This window comes from Mytilus californianus, unplaced genomic scaffold (assembly GCF_021869535.1).
Source record: "Mytilus californianus isolate M0D057914Y unplaced genomic scaffold, xbMytCali1.0.p SCAF_62, whole genome shotgun sequence".
Classification (NCBI taxonomy): Eukaryota; Metazoa; Mollusca; class Bivalvia; order Mytilida; family Mytilidae; genus Mytilus; species Mytilus californianus.
The window spans coordinates 648,609-664,000 of record NW_026262715.1 but is presented as its reverse complement, the minus strand read 5'-3'; the positions used below and the strand labels follow the sequence as shown (position 1 = coordinate 664,000).

The following is a 15,392-nucleotide window of genomic DNA, read 5'->3' as shown; positions in this document are numbered from 1 at the left end:
AATTTTTGTAATCTTTTACAAAAATCTTCTCCACTTAATCTACTGGGCCAAATAGAATTAAAGTTAGCAAGAATTTTAAATAGGGTATCTTGATTGAAAAATGTATCTGATGACCCTGTCATCCAACCAACATGGCCGCCATGGCTCAAAATAGAACATAGGGGTTTACTATAGAAGTCGAAGGGAAAACTGTCAAAAAACAATTTCATATGGTCACAAATTAAAAACTAATTTAAATAATGATAAAAGGTCTTCAGTAACTATTGTAAGACTAAAATAGGATGACCTGCTTTGAATTTAACTACCGGGCCAATTTTGGCCTCAATCATTATTAGGGTATCTAATACTATTTATTATGATTTTAACCTTATTTTACATGATTTCCAAAAGAACACAGTAGATACAGGTGAGCCACACATTCTCTTGAGAGCCTCTAGTTTTTATATAACAAAATAGTTTAAGAAAAAATATGACATACATGAACCAACTACATCAACTTACTACAGGCTACTGACTTGGGACTGTGGTGACGTTCAACCTGTTTGAAGGCGCCGAACATAAAACTATAAATTTAAAATGAGGTTGATATTGATACAGGATGAAGTGTGTCAAAATAGTAGAAATAAATAGGCACCAATAGTGGAAATGCCGATCGATATATCAATTGATCAAAATGTTAACAAGTTTTGCGCAATTCAATGTCAAACATGTGCATATGATTATTGTGTCAATAGGTTGTTTTGTCATTGAGATTTACTTCAATATTTATATTTAATAACAAAAACAATATAATTCATATTTAAGATGTTTGAGAAAAACCGTTACAAACCAGTCCCATCGTTTTCAAATTAAAATCGTAGACAAACCCCTGTATTCGATACAAATCTATCAAAATAAACAATTTATCTTGCCATTTAAAAGCGTACTAATAACAAAGCGATAATTTCTGGCTCAAGGGTAATAAACAGATAGTTTTGGTTTTCCAATTTGTGCATACGTTTTTGAATGATAAATTAATGCTGGATTAAGTTTATTGAAAATTTTCAAAGAAAGGTAAATACAAAATGAATTAAATATATCAAATGTATTTTTATAAATTTGGAAAAAATTAATTAGCGTATTGTACATAAAATCAAACAATATCATACTTTTGTGCCTGTAAACAAATTATTTTACTTTCAAAGACTTCAAACTGACATTAAATGAAACACATGATGTAAGAACCAGAGTAACATATGTAGATTTTTTTTTCTTTCTTTTTTTTTTTTTTTATTTGTTTGGGTTTTTTTCGTCTTTAGTCCTCAATCTAACCTATTTTACTGATTTGTTTTTTTCTCAATTGTTTGAGTTTTGTGGTTTTAGTTTTTTTTTCTATAAAACAAGGCTTGGCATGGTCAAAGTAGAAGAAGATACATAGGTGGAAAGCATTGAGTTTCTTATTTCAAAAAATTCGTGAATGACATTATAATGACTGAAAATCGCAAATTGTTCAAATTTGATAATGAAGACTTGATTGAAATAAGCGCTATCGTGTATTTGTAAATTTGAAAGAAACACGAATGTGTCCATAGTACACGGATGCCTCATTCGCACTATCACTTTCTATGTTCAGTGGACCGTGAAATTGGGGTCAAAACTCTAATTTGGTATTAAATTAGAAAGATCATATAATGAGAAACATATGTACTAAGTTTCAAGTTGACTGGACTTCAACTTCATCAAAAACTACCTTGACCAAAAACTTTAAACTGAAACGGGACAGACGACGAACGAACGGACGCACATACCGGAAAACATAATGCCCTTTGGTGGGGCATAAAAAAGGCCAATGTTAAGTAAATACTATGGGATAGCAATGCATGTTTACATACGTAACATACAATATACGTGTATATAGCAAATAAATCTAGAAGTTATCGTCGAACATGTTTATACATTATGTTTTGGAAGGTGGTTTATTGTCATTTACATTGTACGTTACTGAGCTAATTTTTGGCCCATATTAAAGATTGGCAATGTAATGACCAAGATTTGAAAAGGTGAAGTCCGAGCTGCAGGTATTGAGGGGGGGGGGGGGCACATTTACTATATAACGAGTGTTAGGGTGTATTATGGCACTGTTTCAAGCTTCATGATATATGATAAGGTAAAAGAAAATTAAGAACAATGTATGACAAAGTTGCTGATTGAAGCATTTTTATAAGACATAGCTTAATTATGACAACTAAAGGTATTATTTTGCATTCCAAATAAAAAATAAAGGTGGGTACTGGATATCTCAGCTACCCTTTTTAATATAGACCTTATTTGTATTTGTGAATCTGTGATACTTGACCTGATAATTTTCGACGATTGAACAACATCTCATTATTTAATTTTTATTATAAAGTACTCTGTTAAAGATATTCACAATTCATCAGTGTATAGAGCTGAAGATGGCATAAACACCAACAATCAATCAATAACTCACTACAAAATATATACAGTCTTGTTAGCATATTTTTAACTGTTAGTCAATATCAAAAGTGTAAGTCTCCCGAATTAAAGACCAATGTCTGTTGTTCGACTAAAACTTACATGTTAAAATTTGACTGGGAAATTTGTGGAAGAAAATTAATTTCGGTTTGTTTGTTTTGTCCTGATCATTAAAATTTAAGAAGTACTTGTGTATTTTATGTCGTTTAAATTGTTCTATAGATTATTTTGTGTAATTTTAAAATGTTATTTTACGGGTAATTAACTGAATCTTTACTAAATTATATATAAGTCATGTTTCCACCAACCATGACGTTTCCATACGTGATAATTCAATTACATCCTTTTATATTAGCAGTTTAGACAACAACTACGAGAACGATATATTTTCTAACATAACATGTATCGTCTAAATAAAATGGCGAAAGACAAAATTAACAATAAGAAAAATACTACAATGTTTTTTAACTTAGAATTAGTGTGTGAATACTACATGTATTTACAGTAAGATACTCAGTCCTATATAGGTGCTGAGTATAGTAATAAGAATATGGATTCTTTATGGGCATAAATATTATTAACATTACACTATAATATGTCTTATTAAATTATCAATACAGTAAAAGATTTATAGATACTTCAAATCAAAAGATAGATGGTCGATTATAAATATTTTTAATTTTAAAAATACTTCGGCTTCGAGGTCACTGAACAGACATTATTTAAATGTCAAAAAGAGCATCTGGTTCAGTAAAGTTGGCATCGTTAAGGTAAATCTACACGCCATTTGTAAACAGTCATGCTATATATTGTTTTTTTCAGATTCATATCAAGTTTTATGGTTATAAATTTCCTTTGATTTGATTTTTGCTGATATAAATAATATTTTTATTTGCACTATTGTTTATAACTTGTCTACGACAGTAAAATGCAGCACCGATTCACATATAATTATTTAATGCTTGTAAATAAAAGATTGTTAAAAAATCATTGCGTAAATATTGTAAATACTTGCATATTAAAATTTTGAAATCCAGATTAAAGTAACCATACCTAATGTTCAAGAGAATTTAGAGCATAAGAGCCCTCATTATACAAGGTATAACGCATCTCCTATAACAAAATAATTTCAAAACACTAGTTTGCAAAAGACATGCGCAAATATTTAGCTGCTCACAAAGACGAAAGTCATAACCTATTCAAAGGGGCACTAGCTACGAGATATGAAAAAAAAATGATTTGTTTTGTTTATTCATTAATGAAAGTGAAATAATAATTCGCTTTTAGCAGCCAGTTTGGTCATATAACCCGATATAAACATATATATTGATATAAATAGCTAGCGAACTCGTGCAATTGGATTTTTCTTGGTCTGTTTGATTTCATATTATAGGTTTTAAATATGTGTTAATCATCGTTTCCCCCCGCAGTGTGACTGTGGAAAAGAACTATGGTCAATACAGGTCTTCTTCCGACCGGCAGTCTTCCGAGGTCACCTCGATGGTTAATTAGATAGCGTCTAGACTAAAACACACACGAAATGCTGATATATATTATCGACCCCATGCATTGTGGTTTGTTTATTTTAGAATTTTTACCCCCCGGTGGATCGCTATCCTTGCCGTGGTCGGGGAACTTGCGTGTCTTAGTGACCCCAAGAGCTATGCCAGCTGTAACATTGTCTCCTGATATGGTCACCCACGCTGGACAGGTCGAAGGGTAGAGGCCAGACTAAAGTGATCCGAACATCGTACGAGTTGCCCGATGTTTTGAATAAAATAGGCATTTCAACCCGTTGGTTGCTGACCGTGTCGGTGGTTTACTAGATCCTTGCGGATGAGGGCTGTAGCCAGACTCCTTTATGTCAGAAAAATATCCGAACGGACGAGACTATAGTTCAATAAGCTGCTTTGGCTCCGATATCACTTAAACGGGAGGTCGGATGGACCCGGTCCGATCAATCGGCTGGCCCTTTTGTCAATTCTTAACAATAAGCTTTGTGACAATATTAACTTTATTCACATGTATTTAAATTAAGCTATTTATATTTAGGATAACTGAAGAAGACGATGGCTCATGGGTCAATCAAGTGGTACGCTTTCTATTTCGCTTAAGGAAACGCCCTGCTTGAGTATACTATTATTGAAACATCTGGTGCTTTCCGCAGTGGATCTTGGGTTCTAATTTTGGGGACGAGCTACATTATACTTGAAGCTCGATTTCGGCATTAACACTTGACCCCGGCTCGCCACGGAAACTTGGCATTGCCCTTGTAGGCACTCCGAGGTGGATGGATGACAAGAATGGTGAACCTCTATCATTTCCTATGGCACACCTAAACCAACCCTCTAATAAAATTGAGAATGGAAATGGGGAATGTGTCAAAGAGACAACAACCCGACCATAGAGCAGACAACAGCCGAAGGCCACCAATGGGTCTTCAATGCAGCGAGAAACTCCCGCACCCGGAGGCGTCCTTCAGCTGGCCCCTAAACAAATATGTATACTAGTTCAGTGATAATGGACGTCATACTAAACTCCAAATTATACACAAGAAACTAAAATTAAAAATGATACAAGACTAACAAAGGCCAGAGGCTCCTGACTTTGGACAGGCGCAAAAAAAGCGGCGGGGTTAAACATGTTTTTTGAGATCTCAACCCTCCCCCTAAACCTCTAGCACATGTAGAAAAAACAAACGTGCAACAGTACGCACAGTAAAACTCAGTTTAAGAGAAGTCCGAGTCCGATGTCAGAATAGGAAACAAAAGAAAATAAACAAAATGACAATAATACATAAATAACAACAGACTACTAGCAGTTACTGACATGCCAGCTCCAGACCTCAATTAAACTGATTGAAAGATTATGTCTTCATCATATGAATATCAGGCACAATCCCTCCTGTTAGGGGTTTAGTATTATACCATCATAAAATATATGAGAAGAACATAACCCATGTCATGCCAACAACTGGTATTAGAATAAATATGTTAATTCCGATGCAAATACCCTATAAGTGAATCAATATTAAAGCCAAAATATGCAATATTTAATGACCTGACAACAGTATCGTAACTACCGTATAGCGGGTTATTTTCGCGGGTGTAAAATTTCGCGATTTAGGGGCAACAAAGTATACGAAAAATTTTGGCGGTTTTTATTTTGGTGAATTCTCAAATCCCAGTTAAATATTTTGGCGGATACTGAAATTGTTGCAGTTAAAAAGTTGTAAAACTTGACAAACTAGTAAGTGTTTATTGTTATGGAAAAATGATTTGTTTTTACCTAAATGACGTCTTATTAATTGATTATATTCTGATACAGTTAATAAACAGAATACCGATGACTTAGATATTTGTTACAGGTATTCAAACGTCTTGTAAATTTTACGGTTGATTAGTTACAAAATTGACCGGACCTTTGATGTACTTACTAATTAGGTTACAAAATTATCATGAGTGTTTACAACTCTTGTATAGTTTGACACTAATTAATAAGGGTAATTATCTGATCAGAGTACCTTACACTCTTATTCTAATTGACACTTATTAATAAGGGTATACACACCTGACAGTCATTTTATAAAATACATGTATGTACAATGCCCTTTGGCATTTATGTTGTTTAAACTAACATATACCGCTATTGACTTGCCGACCGGGAAAAATAGATCGTTTACAAAACGCTTTAGCTATTAGAAAGTACCCAACGTATGCATACATTTTCGCGGAATTTATTTTCGCGATTTTCGTTTATCCAAAATAAGCGAAAATAGACACCCAGCGACAATAACCCGCTATACGGTATATCCCTTCTTAATAAGTCTGTTTAAAGGTTTTGTTAGCTTTTGAGGTGAATACTGACATTTTTGTGCTTTGTAAAGATTATTACCATAAAAGATTGGATTTGAAATACCCGAACATATAAGATGTCTGCATGTTGAGTTATATTTACGAATGATGTCCTTATACCGATGATAAAATTTAGTAAATGTTTTGACTAGTTTATGATATCGAAAACCCTGGTGTAATAATTTTTCAGTAAGACATAAATTTCTCTCGCTAAAATCTAACACGTTGTTACATACACGAGCGAATCGTACAAGTTGAGATATATAAACACCATAAGATGGTGACCAGGGAACGTCATCATCTAAAAATGGATAATTAACGATAGGAAATGAAAAATCATCTCTTTTATCATAAATTTTTGTATTAAGCTTCCCGTTAATGATATAGATATCAAGATCGAGGAAAGGACAGTGGTCATTGTTAGTATTAGCTTTATTTAAAGTAAGTTCAACAGGATAAAATTCTTTAGTATACACACTGAAGTCGTCATTATTCAGAGCCAATATATCATCCAAATATCTAAAAGTATTGTTAAATTTTTGTATCAGATGTTGTTTCGATGGGTCTTTGCTGATTTTAGTCATCAATTGTAACTCGTAACAATACAAAAACAGGTCCGCAATAAGTGGTGCACAGTTAGTCCCCATTGGAATTCCGATAACTTGACGATATACGGAATCTCCAAAGCGAACAAAAATGTTATCAAGTAAAAATTCAAGGGCAGATGTAGTATCAAAGCATGGCCAATTGACATAGCTCTTTTGTTTGTTGCTACTAAAAAATGACATAAAAGAGTTCGAACATATGTATTCGCATTTCGACTTTTTAAATGCCCATTTAATTAGGTGTGTGAATTTTTTCTTAATAAGAATATGAGGCAAAGTGGTATATAGGGTAGAAAAATCAAAACTTTAAACAGATTCAAAATCACCAATATATGCATGCAATTTATCAAGTACTTCCAACGAGTTTTTGACACTCCAAAAGTAGTTAATTCCACTGTTTTCAAAGGCCTTATTTGAACAATTTATTATCAGGTTTTTGATTGTACCAAGTGTACTATTAAGTAGAATAGACAATTAAGTAGTGGAACAATGACTTGAAGACGAAATAAATCTATATTTGTAAGGTGATTTGTGTAGCTTCGGAAGCCAGTACATAGTTGGGACTTTCGTTGTATTTGGTTCTGCTTGTAAAGAAGTAGCTAATAGTTTATGTTTGTTACAGATATCGTTTTCTGAAAATGAAGTCAGTTGGAATGTTGGTGAATTCGTGATTTCCTTTTGCAGAACCTCAATGTAAAATTTACGTCAAACTATAATGATATTATTAGCAGCTTTATCAGCCGTACACAAAAACAAATTCCTTGGCTAGTTCTTTTAGTTTATGTTTGATACGAGAAATAGGATTTTTATGGTTGTTGTTAAGAGTAAAATGTTCTTTAAAATGTAGTATACGTATATCAACTATCTTCATTACTGAATTAAAATAAGAGTTCAAAGATTTTTTGTCAGCCTTTTCCCGTTTTATCCATTTCAAACAGTAAGCACGAAGTGAGTCGTGGATGATATTACGACACTCATTCCAATTAATAATTGACGGGGGACGATATTTAGGTCTCTAAAACAGCTATAATAAATGAAAAAGGAAATGTGATGACTCAGCACCCTATCCGGAAGAAGACAGTTGGCCCCGATTTATAGTAAATACAGGTACAGATGAAAAACCTATTTCAAAGATATCTTCATTTGTGATTCACAAACAAATCCAAAGAATTGCTGGCACTGTGAAAAACGTTTCAAAGACGAGATCAGAAAATTAATTTGTTGGTTGAATATTCAAACAAAAGCGATTCAATAAATTTGCTGACAATAAAAATCATTACCAATTTTACTGTTTCTCCCTCTCCCCACAATAGTTTGAACAGTTGTAAAGGAATCATTCGAGACAGAAGTCAATATCTGGCTGACCTTACAGTAGAAGAAATTTGTGAAGAACTTTCAAACCAAGGTGTAACTGATGTTAGATTTCAAACCAAAAAGAATGGAATTATAATCGAACTAAACACTTATCTTTTAACCTTTAGAACTCCAACTCCTCCTACATCTATTAACTTGGGATGTTTCGGAATGAGAGTTGACAGGTTTATCCCTAATCCAATTCGATGCTTCAAATGTCAAAAGTTTGGTCATGAAACCAAACAATGCCGTGGTAGGCAGAAATGCTTAAAATGTTCTGACGAAGGATACGAGGAAACAACCTGTACCTCTGAATCTTCTAAATGTGTAAACTTTGGTGAATCCCATTTTTCATCTAGGTTTACCTTAAACCAAAAATTAAAATTAAAATCAAAACAGAAAGAAACATTAGTTACCCAGAAGCTTAACAGATAGCTTTTGTTTCATATGATCTTCCAGATTAATAAAAAACCATCGTATGACAGTAAAGTTGGCCGTTTATTCAGTTACGAGTCTACACAAAGTCGCATGACCTTGTTAATTGATGCTGACACTTTTACAATGTTGCCTACTGAAACTGTATCATCTGATAAAATTCTAACTCCAAACAAACCAAATTCTACTAAAACCAGTAATCAGTCAACTCAATCTTCCTTACAGAGCTCAATTGCATCCCCTAAAAAAAATAAGATAAGAAATCAAATAAAAAAGATGTAGATAAATCAGGCAGTTGGGGCAATGGATCTATCTGCGATCTTCCCGATGACATAGATGATTCATCCGTCGTAAATTGTCTTCCTACATCTGCATAAATAAAAAGTCTACTAGTTTATCTCTGCATGTCGTAAACAGTCTACTAAAGCCCCGTCTCCTCTTCGTTCTCCAAAACATCAGAACGTCCCCCAAAACCCCAGCAAATCCGTCCCCTCAGAAGGCTTCTGATAGGCGGTCGCGAGGTAGGGGTCGAGGTGGAGTAACATCAGCTGCGTCTAGTCAAGAAAATCGACGACTCTCCTCACAAAATAGATTTGCCACACTTAACGATGAATCAGAAATGAAATGCGAAAGTGTTGTGATACCCGAAAGATCACAATCGAAATAAGAATTCTGGCAAACTCGATAGCATTCGTCATTCTATTCATAAACCATGACAGATATCATTCAATGGAATTGCCGAGGTCTTAAAATAAATCTTCTGGAGTTAACGCTTCTAGTTTAGTCATTTTTAATTATTGCATCTTGTCTTCAGGAAACTCATCTAAAAGAGAGAGACAATGTATTTTTAAAAGGATACAACATCTTTAGCACATTTTCTAAGGAAGACGAACGTGCTGCAGGCAGATCAACCATTTTTGTGAAGGACAACGTCATTCATAGCACAGTCCAACTCAACACAGATCTGCAGGCAGTTGCAATTCGTTTATCATTATCATGTTAAAAAAAAAAAATATGTTAAAAAAAAAAGAATTACATTATGTTCTATATATATTCTACCTAATTCAAATATAGATAAAGCTAAACTCAAAAACCTTACTGATCAATTACTTTCACTCTTTATCCTTATGGGAGACTCCAATGCCCACAATTCCTTGTGGGAGAGCAAGTCTCATAATGCCAAATGTAAGATCGTTGAAGACTTTTAATGGATCAAAAACTTATCTTCAACCTGCAAACGTGTCTTATTCTGCTATTGATATCACTATTTGTGATCCGTCCTATCTTCTGGATTATTCATGGCGTCTCCATGATGATCTTTGTGGAAGTGATCACTTCCAAATAATACTTGAACATCTTTTTACCTCTGTTCAAGAGGGAGTTCCACGTTGGAAACTGGACAAGGTGGACTTTGTTTGAGAATCTCTGTCGAGCAGAACTTCAGTCAAAGATGTTTGAGACTACAGGATCCAATTTTAACTTTTAACACCGTTTTAACGTCAATTGCTGACAGAACAACTCCTAAGACCTCGGCAAATCCGAAGCATCCCAGCAAACCATGGTTTGATGACGCTTGTAATCAAGCCATAGATGACCGTAAAAAATCAACATCCTACGACGGAAAATTTAAGTAATGTCCGTATTTTTCTCGCTAAGACAGACGTCTTGGGAAAAATTTGTCTCAGCGATAACATCTCGCACTCCGATGACAAAAGCATGGAACATGATACAAAAGATAAAAGGTAAAATTTCTAAAGCCACGGAAAAACATTTGAAAGATGGCAATATTTTATTAACATCTGAAAAATATATTGCCAATAAGCTTGGTTAAACTTTTGCAAAATTTTCCTCTTCAAACAACTACAGGGAAGTTTTAAAAAAATGTTAAAAAAAAAAAACGATAGGTTCAAATAAAGTTGAACGTTAAATCGAAAAATGGTGAAAATTATAATAAACCCATTTCTCTGGAAGAACTTAAAGGAAACATCTTGGTCAAAGGCCCACGATACAGCCTGTAGGCCTGATAATATCCACTACCAACTAAAACACTTGCCAGATACTTTGCTGGAAGCTCTTTTGCAGTTCATGAATAACATCTGGGAATCTGAAGATTTGCCATCAATCTTGAAGCTTGCGAGCGTCGTGTCTATTCCAAAACCAAGTAAAGATCACACGAATCCTTTTAACTATCGACCAATTGCTCTTACCAGTTATGTCTGTAAAACATTAGAACGGATGGTCAGTGATCGCCTTGCTTGGTTCCTGGAATCAAATGGGCTATTAGCCAATATCCAGTGTGGATTCCGACAAGGCCGCAGTACTCTTGATCATCTTGTTCGATTCGAATCATTTGTCCGTAATGGTTTTGTCAAAAATGAACACGTGGAGTCAGTCTTTTTTTCGATCTTGAAAAGGCCTATGACACTACATGGAAGTATGGTATTTAAAAAGATCATTTTAATATGGGGTTGAAAGGCAATATGCCAAATTTTATTTCGAATTTTCTGTCTAATAAACAATTTAACGTAAGAGTAAATTCAACCATGTCTGATTTGTATGATCAAAAGATGGGTGTCCCTCAGGGGAGTATTTTATCTGTTACATTTTTTAGTCTTAAAACTAACAGCCTTGTTGAAGTTTTGAAAAGTAATATTGAAGGTTCATTGTACGTTGATGAGTTTTATGCCCCACTTAGGGGCGTTATGTTTTTCGGTCTGCGTCGTCCGTTCATTCATCCGTCTGTCCCGATTCAGGTTAAAGTTTTTGGTCAAGGTAGTGTTTGATGAAGTTGAAGTTCAATCAACTTGAAACTTAGTACACATACTCCCTATGATATGATCTTTCTAATTTTTATGTCAAATTAGAGTTTTGACCCCAATTTCACGGTCAACTGAACATAAAAAAATTATAGTGCGTGTGAGGCATCCGTGGGCTATGGAAACATTCTTGTTTAATATGTTACAGAGGCAAACATATGAACAACATAGAACGACAATTACAACTGTGTCTTGGAAGAATTAAAAAATGAGCCTCGGAAAATAGTTTTAAATTTTCTACATCAAAAACGGTTGGGATGCATTTTTGTAACAAAAGGAAATTCCATCTTGATCCAGAAGTCACCGTTAACGGAAACCCTATTAAAATGGTTGATGAAACCAAATTCCTGGGTTAGTTTTTGATAAAAAGTTAACCTTTCTACCCCATATCAATATGTTAAAATCAAGATGTTTAATCTCATTAAATATTTTAAAAGTTAAAAGCACTGACTGGGGTACTGATCGCGACATTTTACTTTATTTATACATATATCTAGTTAGATCTCAACTAGATTATGGCTCAATAGTGTATGGCTCTGCAAGAAAGTCCTAGAATCAGATTCTCGATGCTTATCATCACCAGGGTTTGCGTCTCTGTCTTGTCGCCTTTAAAACCTCACCAGTTGAAAGTCTGTACGTAGAAGCTGATGAGCACTCACTCTCCAACAGACGTTTGTCGCTGTGTTTTTAATCCAATTGATGAAGATATATTTACAAAACCTGAAAATAAAATTCCTCCTTAAGGAATTCGTTTAAAACCACTTTTAACCACTTTTGATTTAATCTTTTGCTTAAGTTGAAACTTGCAAATGCCCTCCATGGGAACTTACCAAATCGAAAATGATATTTGATCTCTGTAAATACAATAAAACTGAAACAAACCATTTTTTAATTCAACATAATGCTGAATTTAAGGCAAAATATTCAGATTTTTCAACTGTCTATTCCGGTTGATTGAAGGATGAACCACAATGTATACATTGCAAAAAGTAAAATAACAAAAATACCGATCTCCGAGGAAAATTGCGAGTATACCATTAAACATGTTTTAATTAATTGTATTGATTTTGCTGATATTCGAAGGCAGCATTTCAATGTCAATAATATGTATGATTTATTTGCTAGTGTTCCAATTACAAATATTGTTTCATTCTTAAAAGAAGTTGGAATATATTATAAAATATGAAAATGTTGTATAAATTTAAATAGATTTTAATTTTTATCACGTTATCTTAGTGTAGAATTTTATTTGTAAATAAGCAATTTTGCTTTAGACTTGAGTTTTAGTATATTGAAGGACCGTTTGTTTGTTTTTATAATTTGGATATACGTTTTAGTATGTTATAAATCAAATATGTGAATTTGAGTCAAATCAGAGAACATGACATTGAAAGCTAATGCCTCTGAAAGTTTAATGGTTAGACTAGCGTTGGAATTAGGGAACATAGCATATGACTTCAATTAAATTTGTCGAAATGATTGTCCGTATTATAAGTATATCTAGCAACAGGTTTTTAAATTAGATTTTTCACAAATTGATAATTCCGTTAATACTGCTATTGATAATCAACAGGTTTGTCTATGTGAACTATGTCGGTCGGCATTAGAGTTGTTCGTGGTCCAGACTGGAATTATGGAGACAAAGATGGAGGAGAAGGTCACGTGGGCTCAATCATTGCTGTCAGTCAAGATAATTCCTGCGATGTAGTATGGGACAATGGCCGTGAAATGAAGTGTAACATCGGAAAAGGAGGAAAACGTGATCTGAGAGTCGTGGACAACGCACCAGCAGGTAATGTAGAAAAGAGTATATTAAGTATATTAAAAATGAGACAGCAACAACTCAAGAACAAAAACAAGTAACTTGTTATTACAATTCTAATTATTTACGCTTTTTCCCTCTATGCTAAGAGGATACATATGTACACGAGCAAACAAAATAGTAAAGGGTTTTCTCAGAACTATTTGGCCCCCAAGGGTGACTCGGGAATAGAAGTATGGTCACCATTGGTCTTCCTCCGACCGGCAGTAAAACCCGTGCTAAAGTGGGGCGTCCGTTTGGCTGTGCGGGATGTACAAATTTGCAGCCACGTCCGGTCAGAATGGGGACGTTAAATCCGATGCATCGTGTAAAGAGAGTGCCACGCTCTTTGCACGTTAAGAACCCTTGCTACAACTCTTTGATGGGTCCGTATGTGACCTGTTGCAATGATTAATTTCTGTCCTTATCCAATATACCCTCATTTCCCGTGGCAGTCTAAATTTCTCCGACCTTAATCCCTTAATTTATTACAGAACCTACCGATTGTATTTATTGTGAACTTGTTCTCGTCCTGAATATGCATGAAATATTTGCCACTGGACGTTAAGCAACAAACAATCTCAATCAATCTCAGAACTATTTAAAAGCAAACAAGTGTGATAAAAGGAATTAAACGGTTTCAGGTTTTGGTAACATCTATTGTTTTAATTCGATGCGAAAATTGTAAACGATTTAAAACAAATTAAATGTGATGACCAGATAAATTAAGTTACACAATTATGTTAATTATTTTATTAATAAAGCCGGAGGAGAATACTGCTGCTGCTGGTGATGACGATGATGATGCATTGTTTTTAAATGTGCAGTGGCAAATATAACATGTAATCAAGTCAAAAATTTGTCAATGTGATATGAATATGAAACTAACCTGATTATGATATAATAGTTTAAAGAAAGACTTGGCACCCTTTACCGATAAATTGTTCTCACCTCGAGCCGATCATTCTGCGCACTTACAATGTACTTCGAAATGTTGCTTGCGTAGCGGAGAAGCAGTAAATACACAAAATTTCAAGTCTTAGAGCTTTCATGCTATGGCGTATAGCCATCTTTGTGACCCAGATCAGAGACTCTGCCCAGATAAATCCAAAGTTTTTTTTAGCAGATTCCTGGTCTTTCATTCTAAAACTCCTATGTATGTTTTTTAATGCAATACATTAATTGAAACAACTGAAAAACACTAGTGGGTTTGAGATGTTTCAACATAAAGGGGACGACCGTTGACTATCAAAGAACATAGAAGTACGAGTGAAAAAGTGCATTTTTATACCTGCGATTTTGTTCTTGAGGTTTTTCAGCAAAATATTGAATCATATTAGTTGTTGATTTAATATTGAAAATTTGACTGAATTATCTCTTATATGGTTTTATGTTGTTTAATTCGTGTTGCTCTTGTTCATTCATAAAATTATCGTAAAATCACTACGCACGTTAAAGTAATGTAATCCTATCTCGCATTAGAAGTAGCACAGTTTACGCGTTCTAATTGATCTTACCATGTTTTAATACTGCCATGAAATAACGGGCCCTTTTATTTATTAAAGCTTTCCTGAATTGGTGTTGATACTGATAGACTCCACTCTGTAAGCAAATGATATAATGACAGTCTCAAATGTTATAATAACTAATGATTACCTGCTTGTTTACGTATCTAAAAATAGACAAACATAACTGACCTTGTAATTTTGTTTGTGCAAATAATTTTGAGGAACGAAACCTGTGTTAAAACACATATCAAAAGTTCGTTTTCCTTTTTTGTCATAAATCCGTAAGATTTATCGATCATCTAATAAGTGAAATGGACCCGTCCAAACGTCAAAGTTAATAGTATGAGATATATTCCCAAACAATTTTGAATTTTCTTGTTTCGTAGATTAAAAAAAAAGTTCGTCCATTTTGGATATCAAAAACGGGAATGCATGACAAATGATAAACCGATATCCTCGTCTTTCCAGTGGACGAGTCTACTTCGTTTTTGACACGGATCTGGTAAAGTCGGCGTGTTTGCAATTTTATGTCACACGTTTTCGAG

At 34.0% G+C, this 15,392-nt stretch overlaps 1 long non-coding RNA gene across 1 annotated transcript in view; it reads left to right on the top strand.

Moving 5' to 3' along the window:
- The first annotated feature begins 965 nt into the window (after positions 1-965).
- LOC127707303 (uncharacterized) overlaps positions 966-15,392 on the top strand; it is a 40,632-nt gene continuing 26,205 nt past the window's right edge. Inside the window, exons 1-2 of the long non-coding RNA XR_007984756.1 lie at positions 966-1,053; positions 13,112-13,330. This is a non-coding gene — a long non-coding RNA (uncharacterized LOC127707303). The remainder of the gene's footprint in view (positions 1,054-13,111; positions 13,331-15,392) is intronic.